Genomic DNA, 22,103 nt, shown 5'->3' with positions numbered 1-22,103 from the left:
GGACCTAGGTATTTGGACATATGTGGGTTTGAAGCATGTTATCTTTTCATGCTTCTGTTTCATTTTAGATTCTTGGCCTTTCTGTTTAATCTTCTGGTTTCATATAGTTCTCAGACTAGTTTGGAGTATTGTTCATTGTTGGGGCTTTGGACGAAACTAGAAAAAAGGTTAATTGTGCAGTATCTACATTTTTGTTAGCACATGAGGAATTGTGGTAAATACCCGAGATCCATTATTGTTTGTATGACAGTATCTGCAAAATGGGGTTTATTTAATGGAGGCGTGCCTTTCTATTCTGGAAAGCTTGTTTCGGATTATAGGTCAAGCAGTTTAGGTTGGTATATGATGGTGAGGCATGGTTTTGCTATGGCGGGAAAGTACAACTATTCATCAGCCCAGGTGCAGTTGGCTTGTTGGGTGCACTCACCTTCATAGAGATGGTTTGGATTGTCTGGATCACCCTCATGGGGGCAACAAATTTACCTTTCTGACTGGAATAGTTATGGTTCAGTTGGATATCCTAGTTTAATTGGTTAATTAGGCCCATGGGGAGGATACCTGCTGCAACGCTTGTTGTGGTTGGGTTTGCCACTTATCAAGGGCTAGCCGTTCTATTAAATGGTATAGTTTACTGATTCTTTCTTTTTGTGGTCCAATAAGGATCATATGGAATTTCAAGCCATAAAACTCACGGACATCTCAGTCGATAGTCCAGTAATTTAAGATTGCTTGGGTGTTAATGTGGCAGTTATTTGAGAGGAGACACATTACTTACCTCCAGTCCAAAGTATGGAATTCTGTTTGCTGATGCTCCGCTAGTCCTGTACCCAGAAGCTTTGGCATTATATGACATTGTTTCTACGTGATGTGGGTTTTATCCCTTGGAAGCACGAGTTGGAGGTAACAACAGTAATAAACGGCATCACTGGCAGGACTACTGACACTGCAAGCAGTACAGCTGCAATGGGCCAGGTCATCCTCCTAAGGCCCTCGTCTATTCTCAGAAGAGCAAAGGGGAACTTCTTGTGAGAATGCATCAATCCAGTGCATGCAGAGTGAAGCCCTAGATGGAGCTCTTTTGAAGAGGAGATGAGGGCCCAAAAAACTGAATCCTGTGTCCCTGGCCAGCTGCTCAGTGTGCCCATATGCTAAGATGGCCATGTGTATCAACGATGCAGTGCTCCACCCTTGAATGGGGTTGTCCAATATAAGACTAATTTTTAGGAATAAAATTTCTGCATCATATCCGTTCAACATGAATTTTTTAAACATATTTCATTACTAAAATGTGTTATTTATTTATTGCTAGTGAGAATCACTGAATTATGACCCACAGATCAGTCTGTAATCAGGGCAATCCACCATTATTGTCTTTGCAAGTTGCTCCAAAATAAAACAAGGAAAGACCAAGACAGCTGCTCATTTTGTTTTCAGGCTACGACCATGTTGTTGATTTTGTAATGGTTTGCAAGGTAATAACATGATCAATTTATAAGGACTGAATCAATTACATTTAATTTATATGAGCTAACTAGGCTACTGAAACGGGTGTGTGTAAATTTCCTATTTATGAGCTGACAGTAGGCCTGCACTTTGTATAGAGTTTAAATTTATGTTTTGGCAGTAGCAGATGATAGGAGACACGTTCTGGGGCTCAAACAAATGCTTAAACTTTGTAAATAAAGTCTAGAGCGTGGATCATGTACAGGACAGATCTCAGGCTTCTTAGCTGTGTTATAAGTGTGAGTACTCAGGGTGAAAGAAAATGCTTTGTGGCCTGACCATGAGGCACCCCATTAGACATGCATATGTTTCATGTGTCTCTAGTAGCAAAATATTTTATCTAGACGACAGTATGAAAGGACATATTAAGAAACACGATCCTCCCATGGTGGTCTGTGACCCTGAAGTGCGCGTTTTTTGGCAAACCCTTTGATTTTGCAAATTTTAATAATCATAAATCCATATAAAAGGCTGTCATGTTGTTTAAATATTTGCATTGCTTTGGCTAATTTATCAGGCTTTTATTCTCTTCCAGAACTGTACAGAGAACTGTGTCTCTACTGCTGTTTGTTAACAAATCTCCCTTCCATTGGACGGACATTTTAAACCATTATTTACAGGCCTGGATTACAGTTGAACGTCACGTCTGTGATTTGATTCTTGAAGTTAAACTACACTGTACTGAAAGACAGAAACAATGTCCCATGCCAATGCTAAAATATGTAGGTGTGTTTTTCACAGTCATGGCATTCATATCAAGATTGTGGATGACATCAACTGCATCATATAGCATTGTATTATAGAAAAGACTCTAGAAGGCTAAAGTTACACGTCTCTAAAGAAGTTTGTACAGGTTGAGTCTCCCATATCCAAATATTCTGAAAAACGGAATATTACGAAATACGGATTTTTTTTTGGCTTGACTGAGAAAATGAAACCTATGATCTTTGATGGTTCAATGTACACAAACTTTGTCTAAGGCACAAATTATTACAAATATTTAGTTAATATTTACAATTACCTTCAGGCTGTGTGTATAAGGTGTATATAACACATAAATGCATTCTGTGTGTATATTTGGGTCCCATTCCTGAGATATTTCATTATGATATGCAAATATTCCAAAACAAATTATATTCCGTTATCCAAAATACCCCCGGTCCCAAGCATTTTGGATATCGGTGACTCAACCTGTACTATTTCAAAACATAGAAACATATTATTTGAGTCAGAAAAGAACCATTTGGCCCATCTAGTCTGCCCCTTTTTTTACCTTTATGGTAACCTCAACCCTATTTGATCCTTAGTTCTTTTTAAGGATCAAATAGGGTTATCCTATCCCAAGCATGTTTCAATTGCTCTACTATCTTAGCCTCTACCACCTCTGATTGGAAGCTATTCCAGAGGCTATTCCACTTATCCATTACCCTTTCCATTAAGTAATTTTTCCTCAAATTTCCTTTGAACCTATCTGTCTCCATTCAGTGACACGCCCACAACAGTCCCATAACAGGCAGCATCTCAGTGCCATACCCCCATGCAGCGTCTCTTAGCCATACCCCTGTCGCTGCCTAGGAATGCCCAGTACATTTCTAATACATTTCATAAAGCATGCATCTAAATCAGTATTGTGACTAAGATGCATGTGCAGTAGAAAAACATTGCTCCTCTGCATCAGACATCGGCAGTGCATCCAAATCAGCCTCAGGAACCTGTGGTCCATTCTGTACATTTACCTTGGGATCCATTTCAACATGTCAGGAGCTAAACCTGCAACATGACTGCACCTGGTTCTGTAATAAGGGACACTATGGGCCTGGATGAGAGCCGCACTCAGTGCCAATGTTCACGTGGTTGAGTGATTTTTTGCTACTGTAGGTGCACAAAATTTCCTAAAAACTCCCACACAGAGGAGCTCATTCAGACCCGCTCACAAGATGCGATCGCTCGTTGGCAAAAAGGGGCTGTATATTTAAATTAAGCGCTCGCACTGCGTCACGTAAGGACGCCCACTATGTTGTAGCAAGCTACGGCAAAGTGCGCTCGCAAATGTCTGAAGATGCCCCCTTGCCACTCGCAACACACGTCATCTCCGGGAAATGTAGGATTAATCGGGACCATTGCGAGCCATCGGAGCTGCTCGCAGCCCTTGGGGTTGCCTTAGCCTTCAGCAAGCACAGTGATCAGCGCTGGCTGAAATACATGCAGGTGAAGTGTACAATGATGCTACTTTGCTAATTATGCACGCCCTTTAAACTGCGTTTTTGGCGGACAGACACGCCTGCGTTCGCACATCCACTTCCCCATTCACAAGCACCTTCCCCTGTTACCTCCCACAAACGGCACTATCGTCACTCAAAGCAGCGACCTGATAGTGGCTTACGAGTTACCAAAATCATATCGCAATGACTGGCTTGCGCACGCGCAGTGCGAATTAAGCTCATGTGCAGATGGGCGAAAATCACTCAGAGCGAGCGATCACGCCTTAGCGAGCGGGTCTGAATCCGGTCCAGAGTGTACACACAAAGATGCTGTTGTGATCGGGGGGCACAGTATCAGAAATGTCTTGGAAAGATGATATGTGTTCCTGGACAGTTACTGGGTGCAGGCACGGAGATGGTCCATTGTATGGGAGTGTTGCGGACGTGTTGGTGAAAATGGTTACATACACAGACGCTCAACCCTTGACATAGGAGACCATACTCGGATGGAGAAACTGCACTTGCCATAGGACTGGTGCAAGTTTCGATTGTGCATCTTATTGTACATCTAAACACAACAATCTGTAATTCAGTGTCTACGGATGCTGACAGTGGGTGTCAGTCCTCGTTTTTGTGTCCACCTGAATCAGCCCCTATATGATCTAGCTGAGCCTATACTCTCTGCCAGTCATTATGTTCAGTTTGGCTAGAGTCTGCATTTTTCTGGTTCTATTCTGGCTCAGTATTAGGTTAGTCTTTGTGCTGCTGGTGGAGTCCTTGGTCTTGTACTTCATTATTGCAGTCTGCATTGAGACATCGGTCTGTCTGTGGAAGATTCTCTTGTCTTGTACTTTTTTGGTTATGCTCACAGCTTTGCATGCAATTGTTTCATAGTCCTACTTATGTCCTATCACATATAGTTATCACCCCTGCACTGCTGCCCCACGTACTGAGGACACCGTCAGCGACCCCCACACTGCTGACACTCCCACACTGAGGACACCACCAGCATCCCTGCACTGCCGACACTGTCAGCACACAAGCACTGAGGACACCACTGGCACCCCCCACTCTGCCGACACCGCCGGCACCCTGCATTGAAAACACCCCTGCACTGCCAACAGAGTCAGCAAACCTGCACTGAGGACACCGCTGGCACCCCCGCTCTGCCGACACCTGCGCGCACCCTGCATTGAGAACTCCCCTGCATTGTCGACACAGTCAGCAAACCTGCACTAAGGACACCGCTGGCACCCCCGCTCTGCCAACACCTGCGCGCACCCTGCATAGAGAACTCCCCTGCATTGTCGACACAGTCAGCAAACCTGCACTGAGGACACCGCTGGCACCCCCACTCTGCCCACACCGCTGGCACCCTGCATTGAGAACAACCCTGCACTGCCGACACAGTCAGCAAACCTGCACTGAAGACACCGCTGGCACCCCCACTCTGCCGACACCGCCGGTACCCTTCACTGAGAACACTGCCAGCACCGCAGCACTGCCATTCCATGTACTGAGGACACTGCCAGCAACCCCGTTACTGCCGACACTGCTGTCACAGTAAGTGCACTATTGGTGTATCCAACCCACACTGTATCCGTGTTGGAAATTAGAAGCTGAACTGCCACTTGTTAGTGCCGCCCACTGTGTGACTTAGCTTAGTCAGCCAGCTAGCTGGATGCAACCTTTTGGCCTTAACTAGATGAAGCAAATAATATTGTGAGGTGGTCAAAATTGATTGTAAACTACTGGAAATAAATGTTATTGAGGTTAATTATACTGTAGGAACAAAACAGGCTCATTTTATGTGATTTTAGCTGTTTTATGATTTTTTAGGAAAAAAATCCAGATCCGAAAACAAAACACGGAGGTGAGGTTTTGTCAAAACCAATCCAGATCCAAAATCAAAACTAAAACCAAAACACGAGGGTCGGCGCACATCTCTAGTACATACATATGTGTATATGTTAATTTTTAATATACTAATAACTAGGGATGTGCGCCGGACCATTTTTGCCGGATTTGGATTTGGATTTGGTTCTAATTCGTCGTCCGGCTTTGGATTTGGATTTGGATTTGCCAAACTGCGGTGACTGGCTTTGGATTTGGATTTGGATTTGGATTTGGATTTTTTTACAAAAATTTACAAAAAAAGCTAAAATCACATAAATTGGTCATTTTTTTCTTCCTAGAGTATTATTAACCTCAATAACATTAATTTCCAGTCAATTTAGACCATATCACAGCTTATAATATTGTTTTCAACATTATTGGCCAAAGGTTGCAGTGAGCTGACTGGTTACTAAGCGACAAAGCAGCGGCACAACGACACAGACACCACAGTATAAAGCACATCTATGACACATTGCCACACAGCAGTGGCAGAAATGAAAAGTAGTGCACCCACCCAGTGGGGTACGGCCAGCAGAGTCACAGTACTTGTTTACAAAGTGGGCTACGGCCCTAGGAGTCACAGTGCACAATCTTATTAGCATTACACCGCACATAGGGCCTGATTCACATTACACCATAAAGTAGTGTCTCTTATTTATGTTACGACACACAGTAGTGCCCCTTTTACACAATGCCCACAGTAGTGACCCTTTTACACAATGCCCACAGTAGCGGTGTCCCTTACACAATGTCCCCCAGCAGTGGTGCCCCCTATGCAGTCCCCTTAGTAGTACGGTCCACTATGCAGTGCCCCCAGTTGAATGCTCCCCAGTAGTATGCCCCCCATTAGCAGGCCCCCCCAGTAGTATGTCCCCCATTAGCAGGCCCCCCCAGTAGTATGCCCCCCATTAGCATGCCACCCAGTAGTATGCCCCCCCAGTAGTATGGCTTCCCCAGTAGTAGGCTGCCCCAGTAGCAGGCCCCCCCAGTAGTAGGCTGCTCCAGTAGTAGCCCCCCCTGTAGTATGGGCCCCCCCTGTAGTATGGCCCCCCCTGTAGTAGGCCCCCCCTGTAGTATGGCCCCCCCCAGTAGCAGGCCCCTCAGTAGTATGGCCCCCCCAGTAGCAGACCCCCCCCAGTAGTATAGCCCCCCCAGTAGCAGGCCCCTCTGTAGTATGGCCCCCCCAGTAGTATAGCCCTGCCCAGTAGCAGACCCCCCCCAGTAGTGCAGACCCCCCCAGTAGTATAGCCCCCCCCCAGTAGCAGGCCCCTCTGTAGTATGGCCCCCCAATAGTGCAGATCCCCCCCAGTAGTATGGCCCCCCCAGTAGCAGACCCCCCCCAGTAGTATAGCCCCCCCCAGTAGCAGGCCCCTCTGTAGTATGGCCCCCCCAGTAGTATTGCCTCCCCCAGTAGCAGACCCCCCCCCAGTAGTGCAGACCCCCCCCAGTAGTATAGCCCCCCCAGTAGCAGGCCCCTCTGTAGTATGGCCCCCCCAGTAGTATAGCCCCCCCCAGTAGCAGACCCCCCCAGTAGTGCAGACCCCCCCCCCCAGTAGCGCCCCCGGACCTTTGACAAGTAAAAAAATAAAAAAAATAAAACTTACCTGTATCCCCGCTCCCGCGCCGTCCGCTCTGTCACACGCTGAGGAGGGAGCCGGAAGACGGAGCTCATGTGTGAGCTCCAGCCGGCTCCCTCCGTGCAGCAGCCAATGAGAGTCTGTGTGACTCTCATTGGCTGCTGTAACAAACACACAGCTGCCGCTGGCGGCTGTGTGTCTGTGTCTGTGTAGGGCAGAGCGCTATCACTGCGCTCTGCCCTACACGCGAGGAGACCTGATGTCGGATTCTCTAGTGAGAATCCGACATCAGGCGGCCGCCGTTCGGCCCCGAACGGGGATCCGAGTCAGGCGGTGAACACCCGAACAGGGTTCGGGTGGACTCGGATCCCCAATGTTCGGAGCGGTTCGGATTCCACAGAATCCGAACCGCTCATCTCTACTAATAACACTACAATGCATGGCTTTCCCTAGCTCCTATCTTTAATTTTCTGAAGGCAGCACTGGGAGCCTGATGAAACTAGAGGGCAAATGGATGAAGCAATAATGATAACCCCCATTTTTTGTACGTTTTCTAAAAAAAAAACAGGTCATTACCGCTTCTCCGAAATGTATAAAGATGGCCTCTGTTAATAATGCCACCACCAGAGCTAACTATGGTGGTGAAGCATTATGGATATACTCTTTTCACATAACACAAAGAACCATCTGAGGCTGCTGCTATGCAAGTGTGTAGCTATAGTACCTGTGGCTGATACGGGGCGTGGCCCCCCTCCTGCAACTAGTTACACTGCCAGCGGCAGTGCTTTCACCTTCTTAACCCCATCTGCTGTCACAGGCCTGGCTGGGGTCTCTCCTCACTGTGATGAGGCGTGACTGTAAATTTACCCACTCATCTATGTCTCATGTCTGCAAAGAGCATACTACCTGACTGATTTATTAGTAAATCATATCTTTCTTATATACCATGTTATATAATACACAATTAAGATTAGGTGAGACTATATGATATATAACTTTATTTTTCCTTTTTAATACTGACTATATTCTAATCAATCTTTTGTTTAATCATGTTTGTCAGCCAAGGAAGCAGAGGTGCAAATATTAGATCCAGCAACTATAGCCCCAACTGTGTCTCTCCAGCAACCACAGCCCCTCCTGTGTCTCCAAAAACCACAGCCACCATCTGTGTCTCTCCAGCAAATATAGCCCCGTGTCTCTTCAGCAACCACAATAGGAAGATTGGGTCGGAGGTCGCTGTGGCATCAGGGCAACCCTCACTCAACGCTGTCTCTGGTTACGTATTGTAACAATACAAAATATTGCAGACCTTGGTTGTTTTATCTGTAACCAAAACCATGGGAGGATACACAATTTAAACACAACATGACATAACACATTGACATTTTGAAATACACGTCACTGTTAGCCTTCAGGAAGTGTACAGTACATGATTCATCCTTGTAGCATCATCTATGAGCATCCTAAAGTAACGGTTACTGCTCATTAACTCCACTTCCATTGGTGCACACACGTCTGTGTGCACTAGTTCCATTGGTGTTTTTGATCTGGATGCTGACTTTGAAAAGGGGCAACGTGTTTACTTAGGGTTGGATATGGTGAGTATCCTGACAGGGGAAAAGTAAGTATGCTATCCCTCCCCCCTTCCTCATTTCTCTACCCTAACCCTCCCTACCCCACACCCTAACCCACCCTGGGTGCCTAAACATAAGCCTACCCACTCCCCTCCCCCCCACGGCTAACAGCTAAGGCCTCTCACTGTACTTATGATCAGGATGCCGGCTGTCGGAAACCCAGCATTGGCAACTCCAGCTCATGTCGGGATTCTGGCACCAGTCTTCTATCCGCAGTTCAAGATTCTGGTGCCGGGATTTTATCAGCCGGCATCCCGATTGTAGGTTTTTTAACTACATCCCATTTACTTAACCTGGATTGTTTATTAACTGCCCCGACACCATGCCATCTAGAAATGTATGTATTCTGTCAAACCCTAGGTGACCTGGGGCCTGATTCAGAGCCGTTCGCTATTTGCGGTCGTTCGTTCAAAAACAAGGGGTGGCTATTCAAATGATCCGTTTGCAAATTGCAGTCTGTTCACACCTCTAAGTCTGAACGAGCGAGCAAAACATACGCTCGTTTATTTGTTAAAAACGCCCCCTGGCCGCTCGCACCATACGTCATGTCCGCTATTTATTAGATTAATCGAGTACATCGACCAGCGTATGAACTGCTCGCTATTCTTGTGGTTGCTTTTTGCTACCACAATCTTGCGAGCAGTTCTGGCTATAAAATAACCCAGTGACGTGGTCAATGATGCTGCTGTATTAATTATGCACACCCATAAAACGCCCGTTTTGACCTTTAAGCACGCCTGCGTTTGGATCTCCACTCCCCATTTTCAAGCACCTTCCCCTGTTACCACCCACATACGCCTCATTCTGTCACTCAAAATAGCAGGCATTCGCTATATTGCGAGCACATGAATTTCGGCTGCACTGACTGGTTCACGCATGCGTATAACGATCCGTACGCATGCGCAGATGTGCGAACATCGCTCGGAACGAGCGTACTGCCGCTAGCGAGCGGCTCTGAATGAGGGCCCTAGAGTCCCATACCCCGGTTCCATAGACTGGTTGGAATCTAAAGCTCCCATCCCACAGCACTCCTCAGCGTCTCTAGGATATACAATTGTTGACACCGGGTTGCTGTTGCAACTACATTCCCTCTTTTATTGTAATAGCACACTATCCCTCTGTGAATTGGACCTTGTATTGCATTTTCTCCAGTACACTGATGGCAATCAGATTGATCCCTAGCTCAGGCATAAATAGTACTTCTTCTGTGACAACTGTTTTGCCCGAGATCCTCAAGCGCACAGTAATTGTCCTGACTTTCATGGCATTTAGAACTATAAAGTGGATGGTGATAAAGTAACAAACAATCAACTCCTAACTGTCATTTTTCAAACACCTGTAAAGTGATAGTTAGGAACTGATTAGTTGGTACTTTAACTCTGTCCACTTTATCTCTCTCCAAGGCTTAGTTCATAGACCCATTTTCTCCTACTCCCCTGATGATTATAGGATGGCATAACTTTAGTGAATTGAACCAACTTTCATTACAGCTGAAGTGCCTTGTGGATCCTGAGTCCATGTACCAGCAATCTTTGAAGTGACCGTCAGCTACATTTAATGTAGACTAATTATTTCTATCATGCTTGCATGATGAAATACTGTACTGCTTGGCTCAACTGCTCTACATTCTGAGGCCTTATGTACTATCTTATAACACTTGAAGCACTTGTACTTGTACAGAGAAGCTCTCTGGGTTTTACACCCTTTGATAATAGAATAGAATTCTCAGCATTGGTCTCAGCAGATATGCGCTTTTGAAACTGCAGTAGTTTGGCCCATACAATCTCCATTGATAGCTTGATAGTGCATGACTCCAAAGCTACTACTATAAAATCATACTCTGGTGTAAGGTTTTGCAACATCAAAATGGCTACTTCTTCGATGTCTACTTGGATGCCTACTGATGTCAATTTCTGAGAGAGAGACTGCATCTCATCTATATATTCTTTCATATTCGTACACGCACCAAGCTTATTGCCATACAGAGTACGCCCGAGGTTGATTCTTCTCATTAATCCTTTGTCTTCATAAGATATCTGCAATGCTATCCATATTTTGTGTGCTTTCACCTTACCATGAATAAACCAGTACACGTGCTGCATCCTTATCTTGGGGTTATCACCAGGATCGCTGGTGCTCTTGCACAACTTTTCCCACTTTAACTGCATCTGTTTAGTCAATTTCCAAGTAGCATACTGTAGTTCTCTGAGGACGTTAATTTGGAGAAACCTATACTTGCACCTGTACCGTACATTTTCTTGCAGTTGTTTTTCTGGTATCATTATTCTTCTCATGCTAGTGGCCTGGGCCAATTACCTGTTGTCAGAACCTAAAGATGTCGCTATAGGTGTCAGCTGATGAAAGTGTAGGGGTAGCCGCACATACTGACCACCTTCTCTGATAAAATGCTCCTGCGCAATACTGGCATGACTAGTGTTTCATTTCTCAGCTATTGATACCATGACTGACCTGGCATCAGATACTCTACACCCACATGAGTTATTGCGCTTTTTTGACATGTGTTATGGAGGGCCGTTGACAGCTGCGAGGCTTGGGTACTGAAGGGGCATGACCAAATCCAGGAGGCGTGACTATGCCCCTTCTGACAAAAATGATGGTAAATGCTATGTGTGGCATTATGTGCGCTGATACCGCTTCTCCCTGATGTATGATCGGGAGGTTGGGCGGTAAATGACCGAGGTGCTATGCGCCCCTGTCATTATCGGCACTGCTATCTACAAGATAGCACTAGGCTGATGCGATGAGAAGACGATCAAACTTGACTATCTAGAGGAAGTAAAAGTCGTAACAAGGTTTCCGTAGGTGAACCTGCAGAAGGATCAATATAGCGAGTATGGCCAGAGGGGGGAGTTAACGCTCCCCCTCTCCGGCCGATGAGATGTTCATACATCTCATCGGTAGTGCTTCCTGCTTTGCCTCAGTAAAGAGGTGAAGCAGGAAGCGTTAGAGCAGCACTTTAAGTGCCGCTATAATACATCTACCCCAATGTGCCCTAAAACTGTAGTGTGAAGTACCTAAAGGTGATGAATGTAAACGTTGATCAGATCATGATATTAGCAGTGACTCATTATGACCATCCAAAAACGTAGGTTTTTTTAACAACCCAGCTTTGTACCATTTTAGAGCAATATTAAGTTGGAATGTAAAGCACTGCACACAATAAGACTGAGAAAACTTGTAAACTATTATCCTTACAGTAATTTTTCTCCAGCACAGTCTTCATCTACTGTCACCCAACAAGGCATAGGCAGAGGGATAATGGAACTGACTTGGGAACCTGTTACAAAATGGATCAGGAAATGAATCGCAAAGTTCACTAAACGTATCAGTTCACTTCAATGGCTTAAACAATTTGGATTAAATAATGAACCAAAAAAACAAGTTTAACCATGGCAGGTTCTGCTATTTAAACCATGAGCGCTAACTTGAGTTTAGAGTTTTCCATTTCATGTGATATCTCCTTTACTATTTCTTCTCCTGCCAACAGTTAGGCTTTTACGACCTCGTCCTTGAGCTGCTATATAAATAAGAGACATCAGTGTATTATTTCACTGACTTTACTGATTATAATTTTACAGTTTATTACAGCAGACTTTTGTAGTCTTCAATTCCAAATCACTATTTACATTAATAATATTGTGTTGATCTCTAGTCCTGGACTGATTCAGCACGGAAAGAATAGGCGATATCTCCTAGTACAAATAACTCTTTCGATTCCATGTGCATTAGTTCAGCTTATTCACTATTATTGGGTTGTTTAATTGTCATTCAGTTTCTTCTGATGCTCGTATTCTCAGCCCACAGTACTTTCATAATGCAGATGTCTGCAGTAAGGCCTACAAATTACTCCTGGCTATATTCAGATTAAACCAATAGGTTAGTTGGGTCAGATAAATTCGGACATAATGTATGGGGACTGATTCTGACACCCACTTTTAGTGTCCTAGCACACTCTAATACCAATTGGTGCGTACTTAGATGCCACCATTGAAACTTGCACCAGTTCCAAAGCAGGTGCACTTTCTCGGTCTGACCATGACCTTCAAAGCTTGCATGTCCTACAAGCCTCCTCCCAGTCACCGCCCAGGAACACCCATCACTTTTCCACAACATTTCTGTTACTGTCTGTCCCGATTGTAATAGCACCTTTTTGAATACACTCAGTGTAATGACTGCACCTTAGGGATTTTCAGAAATTTGTAGCACAGACACAGTTGAAAAAAAAATTGCTCAACTATGTGAACATCAGAATTGTGTGTGTGTGGATTGTGTGCGGCTCAGAATCAGGCCCATAATCTCTGACTAATGGGTATATTTACTGTCAGTTTTGGCTTTTTGGTGGTTCTCCATCTGCTTTTTGGGATTGCATCTCACTGATTTACTAAAGCCCGACCATTTCCAAACTGCCAAAAAGCCATACTTTAGAACTCATTGAACATCGGTTCACAATCAATGTTTTAATTTTTCAAGTTTAGAAACCCTGTACCTAATAACTGGTGACGTCAGAAAACAATGACGAATCTGCACAAATAATTGACTTTCCACTGAGAGGAAATTTGGTGTGTGCAAACACATTCAATTCGTCAAGGTGTCATCATCACAATGCCTATAGAAAGGGCAGGCATGTGCAATACTGTGGCTGTAGCTAATATGGCATTTCACGGCTTGTCTATGCTCACCATTTACTTCCAGCATCCCACCACCTAACTAGAAGGAAGCAGAAGCTGAGGAGCACTAGCAGCTTAATGAGGTCCTGTGGAGCCTATGCAGGCCTAGGTTTTTTAGGTGGTGGTTAAACCTCAATGCCATATCTGATGGTAAGGTCATTAAGATTTTCTAATTCAGACATACCAATCTAATGAGCCGTATGCCTTCAATAATGAACATCTTGAACCAGACACAGCAATATCTAGATCTATCATAGACCTGCACAAGCTACTGTGTGCTCTTCATTTTTTGTCACTGGTTCCTTCCATCTAGAGTGGTGGGCAGAAGTCAGCCAATGTTCTCCTGACATCTCTCCAAGTGCTGACAGCCCTGAAGACCATCCCAATCTTGTCAATCTGCTTCCCCATCCAGTAGTCACATTGCTTTCTATAGGTGATAGAGTGGCTTTCTATTGGTGATGCACAAAAAAAGTGTTGTAGTAGGCTATCCTGTTACAATGCCTTTATCCTCAGAAAGTCATCCCTACGTACTCCTCTGTTGCTACAGCAGAGTCCTGCTAAGCATAAATATAATGAGGCCCACAAAACCATGGGAACTATAATATAATGCACTTTTGTAGTATTAAAAACTAGGTTCAGGTGCCTTAATAAGTTGGGTGATGTGTTATTATATTGTCCATCTAAGGACTCAGATATTGTGCTTTGTTCTGTCTATTGAATATTCTTGTATTAAACCAACCTGCTCTCTTACAGTAAATTATGTAATAGACAGTGAGCAGATAGGAGTCTTGTTAAAAATTGGCAACTTTCAAAGTACATAGGGTGGGAGGCAGGTGAGGCAGTCTTTGAACTACTTCACATGTAAGTGTACTTACCCTTTATGTTAACTTAAACAGAACATGAGTTTAAATGTACTGCATGTTAAAACATATATAACCTTCTAAACTATAAGTATGTATTACAATTAGACAAACAAGAACCAAGAAAGTACAAACAAAAAAGTTATTTTAATTGGCCAAAAATGCAGTACATAACCAATATTAGCTTTAACCAAGTTTTTTTATGTAAAGGGAAGTCTCATTTTGTACGAAATCAGGCATTTTAAGGCACAACAAAACTATTGTAAATTGGAACCTTAAATGAGTTTAAGGTGATTGTTGGAACAAACAACATTAAACACTATCACATTTTAATTTTAGGAAGTGACCCTAGTGAGTGGTCTTCAGGTTGGCCGTGTGTATGGCTTCGTCTGGTGTGAAGTCCACGCTTGGGCGAAGTTGGTGAGGCAAAACTTGATTGTGCAGTGCTGCTGGATGAATCTCTGGAGGATACTACAGGTAGGCGAGAAAATACATTTGTTGGGGGTTCTTGGCCAGCAAGTATAACTTATATGTAAGAGGTTTGAGCCTCAATAGTTGTGACAAATCTGTATATACTTGCATTAATGATCAAATGTTGTCTCTTCATTTGCCTAATGATGTTGTGATTTTAATGGGTCTATTTGGTCATAAAGTCCACTTGACTTAGCTGAATATCAGCAATAGCCTCAATCTTATTCTGCGTAGGATCTCTTGAAGGCGGGAGGGAGAGGGTGGTGCTGCATGGAGGGGAAGTATGGTTCTTTTGTGTTTCAGATGCTGGCTGCTTCAATGGAAATAGAGGTAGACTGATCTCATTAGAACTTTCCTCCTATTGTGCTGGCTGGATTTGTTGAAGCAAGGAAAGTCTGCTGCAAACAGCACATTGATTGTTATCTCAAATGCTAGTAAAACATTTCTCTCCAACATTTACAAATAAAAAGGTAAATAAGTATTTTATTACCCATGACTACTAAAAATAGCACCAAAAATTTGGCATTTTTGGTAAATAAGTGTCCTTAGCACCAAAAAACCAACAATCATAGGTGAACACAAACCACAACAAAAATAAATATTAATGATCTCCCTTCTGGTTTTGATGTGATAAAAACTGAATTTGCAAAGCTAAGTTAATATTTTTGCTCAAATTTGCTGGGGCATGGGCTTGGATGTGGCCATCTTAATGCGCATGCACAGCCGTCGGGCTACACATGTATCAGTGGAGCCCGGCAGTAAAAAAATTTGTGGAAGAGTAGCCCAAGAATAGCATTCTGCTGCGGTTCCCCACTAAATACAGATGCTTCAAATTTGCGGCTATCACCCAAAAACTGGTATTTTTAGGGGGTTTCCATCTTGATAAAATTCCCCAGAAACTAAGACCAACCTCAAAAATATACAAGAGAACAGAAAATAAGACAACTTACAAAACCAAAAAATCTCTTTGAACACCTCCAACCTTCAACAACCACCAGTCGTCATACCATATCCTTCCAAAGTAATCAGATGGATGGGGGCATTTTATAAGACACTTTTGATGTAAAAATAGCATGAGCGGCGGCGTCCCTCCCAGCTGAGACACTCGGTGTGGGGAGGTCTGTAGTGCTCGTAAAAAGGAGGTGTGGTCTCACAGGCAGGGTTGTGGCTTGTGGGCAGGGGCGTGGCCTCACGGGCCAAACCCCAGCTGCAATTACTACAGTGGTCCCGAAGGTGTGGACTGTCCTCGGGGACCACTCTTTGGGCAGTGCCGGCTCCCTCACTGTGTCAGGAGCCGAGTGCTGCACGTAATGCTACAGTAGTGCAGCACCCGACTCCTGTCACTGAGGAGGAGTCGGCACTTTGTTGTCACCCCTCAGCGGGTGACACCCGGTTGCGGCCTACAACCCCATTTTGATACCACTGAGCATGAAATATGTTAATACTCAATAGAAAAATAAGTGTTTATTGGTTTTTGGTTAGTTTTACAGGTGCATTTGACATAGGCTTCCATCAGGGAAAAAGCAAACCGATGAGGCTTTAGACTTCAAAAACTGATGGGCAAAATTCAATAGACAGTTAAAAATTATGCTTAGTAAATACTGTAACTTTTAAACATTAAAGACAGAGAAACTGCCATTTAGTAAATTTACCCCAAAGAGTCAGATTCCACGGCAGATCTTATTATTACTAGAGATGTGCGCCGACCCCCTAGGCCTGTTGGAGAAGGAAGGAACGAGAAGCCGGAGAGCTGTGTAGATGACTGTGACTCGAGCACGCCTGCCAACAGCACTCACAACCCCATGCTGAGATTCCCACAACCCACCTTGGGTTTGCGTCCCACAGTGATAATCGCTGATCTATGATAATTTTTTATTGCGGAAAAAAAAATTATATTTCAGTACTCCCCAAATCCTATCCAGCAGCAATGTAAACATACGTGATGTGTATGTTATAGCTATCTATTTATCTGTATTGTCAGGGCCGAAACTGGTGTTTTTGGCGCCCCCCTCCCGCTGGTAATTCCCCCGCAGCAGTGCCCCCATTGTAATGCCCCTTCAGTAGTGCACCTATAGTAATGCCCGCTAAGGTAATGCCCCTGTACTAGTGGCCATATGGTAATGTTCCCATAGTAATGCCCCTGTAGTGCCCATATGGTAATGCCCCCATAGTAATGCCCCTGTAGTGCCCAAATAGTTATGCCCCTGTAGTCCTCATATAGTAATGCCCTCTAGTAATGCCCCTGTAGTGCCCATGTAGTAATACCCCTAGTAATGCCCCTGTAGTGCCCATTTAGTAATGCCCCTGTAGTGCCCCCTAGTAATGCCCCTGTAGAGCCTCCTGGTAATGCCCCTGTAGTGCCCATGTAGTAATAACCCTACTTATGCCCCTGTATTGCCCATTTAGTAATGCCCCTGTAGTGCCCATGTACAGCACCTGCTAATGCCTCTGTAGAGCCCCCTAGTAATTCCCCTGTAGTGCCCCCTGGTAATGCCCTGTAGAGCCCCCTGATAATGCCCATGTAGAGCCCCCTGATAATGCCCCTGTAGTGCCCCCTGATAATGCCCATGTAGAGCCCCCTAATAATGCCCCTGTAGTGCCCCCTGTTAATGTCCCTGTAGTGCCCCCTGGTAATGCCCCCGTAGTGCACCCTGGTAATGCCCCCGTAGAGCACCCTGATAATGCCATTGTAGTGCTCCCTGGTAATGCTTCTGTAGTCCCCCTGGTAATGCCCCCACAGTGCCGCTTACACACACACAAAAAAAAAGCAATACTTACCTTAAACCCCGCTCCTGTGACCGCCGCCGTTGGGTCCGCCCGGCTGCTCCTCGGAACTATGGGAGAGACGTCAATACATCTCTCCCATAGTGCCTGTGGGGAGAGCCGGAAGCTGGAGTTCAAGAGAGAACTCCAGCCTCTGGCTAGCGCGGCGTTGCAGAGAAGAGCCAGGCGCCCGCTGGTAATAAAATCTCAGCGGGCGCCTACCTTAGAGTCTCGCTGCGGCGCCGGGCTGGAGGTCACTGACGCACCTGGTTCACGTGCACCTCCAGACCCCCCCTAGTTGTGGCCCTGGTATTGTATAATAGTCTGTTTACCTATTCCACAGTCTAAATACATTTTATTAATATCCATGTCCATTTTACTAGTCACTCGCTATTGGGAGACAGTTTACTTATCTTATGTTACTGTATTCTGTTTAGATGGGATCACAGGTTATTCTAGAAATTGTTATACAATAGCTTAGTTTAACTGCTATCATACATTTTTGTCAAGGGCAGTTTAAGAGAGGAGGGGCTCCATGTGCAGGTTCCAGGTGGGCCTCCTCCTCTCTGGGGCACAGTAGACCCTGGCATTGTGCATAGGTCTCCGGGAACATGGCATCTACACACTGTTCCTGGTGATTTCTCTACTGCATATGCTCAAAACTCTGGGAAATGGTCACTGCCTCATTTTCACTGTGATTTCTGGAGCTGCAGCACAGATGCAGGACTCAATAATCAAAAGCTGACTTTCTTATTTACAGTATTTGTTATCTGCATGCAAGTGTATAATTTTCGTGAGATTAGTGTTACAGTGATTATTTATTCTAAATGTTATATACGTAATAATGAAATCATTTGTTTGCATTCTTGGTGCGGTGGGTTTAATGTATAGTCTGATCAGTAGCGCTCCTCATTTTCTTTTCAAAATGTTTGTATAATGGGGCACATCCATCAGTGATGGATTGCCGCGATCCCCCGATGCGGCAACCAGGCATCGCGGGATCGCAGAAATCCAACATTTGGATTTTCGCGATTTGATGATCGCGATCAAAAAATTATCGTGATCGTCAAATCGCCGACATTTAAAATGGAAAATGTCTGCGATCCGGCAACGGATCGCAGAACATCAATGGTGGGAGGTCGGCGTTTCCATCCGGAAACGCCGGCACTTCCCATTGCAGCGCCGGATCGCAATATCCGGGGTCTGATGTATGGCCACCTTAAGACAAGCAGCCATTCTTGCTATAAGCATCTGTGATCAATAACTGAAGAGAGGTTCTATGGCTGATTCTGAGTCAGAGGCATCCGCTGTCACTCTTGTGTCCAGGCTTACCATTTTATGCTAATGCGGTTATCCGCCTGCCTATCCAAGTATCCGTGCATCTGCATGCGTCTGAGTCACATCACCCACTGTTTTCCATCTGTAACTGTCATCATTAGTATCAGCACTTGCACCCACCACTTGCTGGGTGCAAATTATCTGTCTGAGGGCCTGATTCACTACCGATCACAATGAATGCAATAGCGATTATGCACGCAATTTAACTGCGATAGTATGCTAATTCATTGCGATCGTTATGCCGCCGCAGCACTACAGAAGACGCCCCCTTTACCTTACACACACCTGTAATGTTTAGCAAGACTGCAAAACCATTGGTAAAATCGAGTACCATCGCAGCCTCACGCACACTTGCACAAGGTCTGACCTTACTCAGAAATTGCTATGTTCATCACACGCTATGAGGCCTCAGGCTGCGTATGGCATCGCAGTGGCTAATTTATGCACGCCCCTGCATCGGCGTTCAAACGCACTGGCACGCCTGCGTTTCCCCAACCACCCCCTGTCACCACCCATAAACAGCACTTCCTGTCAATCACTCTAACAAACAATAGAGGTGCTAAAAGTGCAAGAAAGGAAAAATGTGTTTATAATGTGATGCCCTGAAGCAGCCCAACCAAAGCAATCCAAGGGACCCACGCCCCAAAAATCAACCCATAGCTGCACTGCAGTATAAAAATTTGTAGGACTTACCTAGATTGTGCCTCTTACTAAAGTGCAGTCAAAATGCCAGATCCCTGCTTAAAACCAATAGAGGACAGGTGGGAAGGGGTGCTAGCCTAAGCTGTAGGAGTCTCATGAATTCAGGTGTAGAAAAGGGCCCTAGACTGCACGCCCTGAATATATATATATATATATATATGTGTATATATATATATATATATATATATATATATATATATAATATATATATTATATATATATATATATATATTGGGAGGTAAAACCTGTGGAGATTATTGTAGCAAACACAAAAAGAAGAATTACAAGTGCACAACTCCGACATTACTAATTATATATAATACATTTTGCAATAAATAAATAAATAGAGATTTTAGCATAATCATGGCCATGGTTATGGGCCTACCCACCACGTCCAGGTAACCTCCGAGGGTGGGTCACACATTAATCCACACAATAGTAGTGCCCCTTACACATTATGCCACACAGGTAATACCTCTTACAGCAACTCACCTCCACGTGTCCCCCCCAGAAGCCCCTCGCCTCCGGCTGTGTGCATCAGCAGCCGGCAGGTGTGGATTTGGTGCTGGGCCACTATTTACAGCTGGCGCTCCGGCAGGCAGCAGCAGACGTGGACAGACAGTGCCGGCGCCGGTCGCGAACCAATTGGAGCACCGCTGACAGCCGAGTCCCCTTCGGCAGCCCTGACTGGACTGGCCCACCTTGTGTGCGTGACTGGGTGCAGGGGGAGCTGCGAGCCACAAAGGCAGCTCAGGTACCATAGCAGCTGCACACCTTGCACCCACGGTAGTTACGCCACTGTTTGCATGCATGTTGGCAAACAGTGGGGTCCTTTTCATAATCAATGGAATGGGGTTATAGGCGAGGACAATGTAAACAAATATAGGCTGCAAGTGTACATTAGGGTCCAGTGTTCAACAAGGCAACATCGGGTATCCCAACTAGTGGAGATAGTGAGTCATGTATTCTGTGTGAGCGATAGGTGGCAATAGTGAGCCATGTATTCTGTGTGGGGCTAGAGGAACCTGCCTGCATAGGGTAGAAATCGAGGCTGCCTGGTGGACAGAGCTCAGGTGAGGGCTAACGAGGCAGACCAGTCATGCTGCTGGAGGAGACAGTCCAAGTGAAACTGTGGCAGCTACAGAGCACAGTGTGCCTGGAGGCCAGTGGGGGCCAGGCTTGGCCGGTGTCCAGACCTGCAGTCAGGCACGGAGGACCACAAATCTCTAAGACTGTTTGTGTGACTTTGTGGAGGTCATGCCAGGAGGCCAGTGTCCAGACCTGCAAGTCAGGCAGGGTGGACCATAAGAGAGACTCTGGGCCAAATGTAATAGGGTGAGAGTTTAGAAAATGTGAGAGTCCAAGAACAAATCAACAAAGCAAAGTTGCATGTTTTTCAGACTCAAAAATCTCTCACGATTTAAAATCTCATTTGAGAGTTTACTGCTAAACTCTCACATTTTCTAAACTCTCACCCTAGGCTGTATTTATACCTGTAAGAGACAGGACTGGGACTACAAGAGACTGTGTTACATTTGCAGTATAGTCAGGGTTCAGGCAGTGAGGTAGAGCCCTGCAAGGGGGCTAGTTTGTTCCTGAACAGTAAAGCACCATTTATTTTAATTTAAACCTAAAGAGCTGCTTGTGGATCTTACTCACTGCACCACTGACCTCTCTACTGAGCTAATTACCCCAAGTTGTCACAATATATATATATATATATATATATATTGTGATAGGATCACTGGTAAAGTGGTCTGTGACAGGGACATTTATCCCAGATTCCTGTCTTATGTGTTTTAAATCCCCAGGAGAAAGTCTGCAGTGTAGCAGGCTTGAGTCTCGGCTTTTTGAAAAGCCGGTTTGGGACCTGGGGGTTGTGGGTGAGAGGAGAGGGAGGGCTCCACCCACGGCCACTCCAGGTTTTGGTTCTCGCAGCCTGGTAACAGGCTTGATTGGGTTCCCACCTGAGGGTAGCCAATATAAGCCTAGTGTTGTCTCACCTGGGAGAGCAGGCAGGAAGTTTGCTCAGAGACACTTGAAAACCTATTTGTAAGTGTTGTGCTGTGCCTTGGTTGCTGGTGAGGGCATTATTCCCTGCCAGGTTCTGGTAGTGAGGGAACTACCTGTGAAGTTAGTGCCCCGACAGGGCTAGGATTTATGTTTATGTTTTCTTTATGTTGTTTCTGACATTGTACAATAAAGACTGGCACCGACCAGCTTGTACTTGCATCCAGACTGGTGTGCTGCTTCACTGGTGCTGTGGGTGTGTGTAAGAAAGGAGTCCTTCTACCCAGGAGAGGGAACCCCTAATCTGACTGTGTCACAATATATATATATATAGAATCCCCAACCCTAAAAATCCTGCTTTTGCCCTTGCCCAAGGCATTTACTCCTAAATGAAAGTATTGGTACAGCTGTACAGGTGCAATACCCTGCATTGCCTCAGCCATCAGACACCATTACATTC

Source organism: Taudactylus pleione, unplaced genomic scaffold (assembly GCF_031769625.1).
Source record: "Taudactylus pleione unplaced genomic scaffold, aTauple2 ptg000012l, whole genome shotgun sequence".
Lineage (NCBI taxonomy): Eukaryota > Metazoa > Chordata > Amphibia > Anura > Myobatrachidae > Taudactylus > Taudactylus pleione.
This window is presented reverse-complemented; position numbering follows the sequence as displayed.